At 39.6% G+C, this 2,661-nt stretch overlaps 1 non-coding gene across 1 annotated transcript; it reads right to left on the bottom strand.

The window, feature by feature from the left end:
* Positions 1 to 683: 683 nt before the first annotated feature.
* Positions 684 to 1,255, bottom strand: LOC696855 (heat shock factor-binding protein 1). Its single transcript, XR_003724156.2, has one exon. It is a non-coding gene; the product is annotated as a heat shock factor-binding protein 1 (transcript).
* Between the last annotated feature and the right edge of the window lie 1,406 nt (positions 1,256 to 2,661).

The following is a 2,661-nucleotide window of genomic DNA, read 5'->3' as shown; positions in this document are numbered from 1 at the left end:
TCCTCCATCTAGCCTCTTGTTCAAATCTACCCTAGTTGGTCCTTCCTCATGCCAAAGTGCTATGTTCCTGGCATTTTCTTTGCCAGAATCCTGTGGATTTACTTCCATTGACTTTTTCTGTGTAGTATCCCCTGTTTCCAAGACTCAATGTCTTTTTATTTGTTGATGTACTCTGACATTTTGATAGTGCAACATCTCCAGGAGCTTTTCCAAGAACACATACATAGGAGGTAAATTTTTGAAATCTCAAATGTCTGGCAATGGATGCAACTTATGCTTATACTTAACTGATTGTTTGGGAGAATTCTTGGTGGGAAATCATTTTCTACCAGAATTTGAAGATACTGTTTCATTTTCTTCTAGCCCTCAATACTGTAATTGAGAATTCTGGTGTTATTCTAATTCTTGACTCTTTATATGTGACACATTTTATCTTTCTGGAAATTTTTGAGATTGTATTTGTACTTAGCATTCTGAAGTTTAATTATGATGTGTCTTGTCTATATTTTCAGTCTTCGTGTCTAATAGGCATTTTCTAAAAACACATATCTTCTCATTTTGGAAAAATGTTCTTATTATTTGTTTGATTATTTTCTTCTCCAACTTTTCTCTATTTCTTCATTCTGAACCATTGGACCTAATGCATTGGTCTCCTGATTTTATATTATTCTCTTCCATTTGCCTTTTCTTTTTTTTTTTTTTTTTTGCAGGAACCGCCAAAATTTTAGTGTTTAATAATGAATAGCACAACTGACCAAGGCCCAAGATGTGAAGATACTATGTTCAAGAAACGGGGGGGTAAATCACTCTACAAACTAACTATATAGTATGTGATAAGAATGCGTACTTTATAATATAAAACCTGTCTACACATAGTAGTTAGCTGTAAAAAGCCATTCGATCTTCTCTTGGTTTGGAAACATGGTGTTCCAGATTCCAGCATAAATTATTAGCAACCTTCAACTCTTTTGTGTGGCAGGTATCTTGTTTTCACCTTCCAGTTCTTCCACCCCAGCCTGTGTCATGAGGTCTGCGATGTTCTTCTCCAGATCATCAATGCGACCACTCATATCATCAATTCTCCCAATGATATGGTCAGACGTGGTCTGAAATTTATCTTGCATCTGCTGCAGGAGTGTCTGCACCACCGAGGTGAGGTCCTGCACGGTCTTGGGGTCAGTCTTGGCCATCTCCCCGACGCCCAGCTTGGCAGTTATGTCTCAGACTGTAACCGCCTTTTCTTTTTTGTCTTTTTGTTCTACTTTACTCTGGTCTTTATCTTCTGAAACTTCTATAGAGTTATTGATTTGTCCTACCATAATTTTTAAGTTTCAAAAGCTTCTAATTCCTCATCAAGAGTTCTATTTTTATGGCATCATATTGTTCTTTCACGGCTGCAAAAGCTTCTCTTATTTCTGTTTTTTCTTTGGAGACAGAGTCTTTCACTCTGTCAGCCAGGCTGGAGTGCAGTGGCATGATCTCAGCTCATTGCAACCTCTGCCTCCCAGGTTCAAGTGATTCTCCTGCCTCAGCCTCCTGAGTAGCTGGGACTACAGGTGCATGCCACCATGCCTGGCTAACTTTTTAGATTTTTAGTAGAGATGGAGTTTCTCCATGTTTCCCAGGCTGGTCTCAAACTCCTGAGCTCAGGCAATCCACCTGACTCAGCCTCCCAAAGTGCTAGGATTACAGGTGTGAGCCATCACACCTGGCCAAAGCGTCTCTTACTTCTCTGACAAAGATAACTAGACATTTTTTGTACCTTGCTTCATATCCATTTCTCACTATTTGTTTGTTCTTTATATATTTTTTTCTGCCCTTCAAGATAGGGAATTTTTTCTGTTGTCTGTGAACCCTTGACTATTGGTTTATATTTAACAGTGAGAGACTAAAAACGTTGTTTGGTGAGATGTCCAATTGCAGTAGTGGCAAAGTAGATCAATGCGGGGGAATTCTCCTACAAAATATAATTGAAAAAATATAATATGCCTTGAAAATCTGCTGGGAGGTAGGACAAGGCTATTAAGGTATTCAGGACTTGAAGGACTGAAATTTTTAACTGAAGAGAAACATTTTGAAGTGAGCCTTGCATTCTTTAGAACTTTTCCGCTCAAAGTATCTACAAATTCTTATGCAGGCTAAACGTTACTCATTAATGATGCTGTTTACCCTCTTGCAGTACATTGCTGAAAGTCCAGGTGAGTATTGCATCCTCTGAACCCTCTAGAGGGGTACAACGCTCTGGAGAGGCTTTGGGATTCACATGGGCAGGCCTGCACTGCTCCATCTTTTATGTCTTCCTCTACCATCTACTGTGGAAAGTAAGGCCTTTCCACTTTACTGTGGACCAAGCATGTTCAGGCTTCTATTAATAGTGAGTTTGCCCCAACACCTGGGACCTTGGCCAAGGTATTTAATTCTGTGTTCCAAAAATGTGGCCCCAAGTTAATGTATTTTTGCTTTGTATTCTGCAGTTTCATATTCTGACCTCCTTGATCAATCGCCCTCAAAATATAATGCCATGGGTACTATACAGACTCAATATATGCCCGCTACTTGTTTCTTCTCTTATCAGACCCAGCATGTCTCTGGCCAGGATATGCTGGGATTTAACTTGAGCTATCTGCCTAGCAGAAAAGACAGGAGGGAAGCGTGTGTTTA

Source organism: Macaca mulatta, chromosome 17 (assembly GCF_049350105.2).
Source record: "Macaca mulatta isolate MMU2019108-1 chromosome 17, T2T-MMU8v2.0, whole genome shotgun sequence".
In the NCBI taxonomy this organism is placed as follows: domain Eukaryota; kingdom Metazoa; phylum Chordata; class Mammalia; order Primates; family Cercopithecidae; genus Macaca; species Macaca mulatta.
The sequence above is the reverse complement of the archived record's forward strand: the minus strand, read 5'-3'. Positions and strand labels throughout refer to the sequence as shown.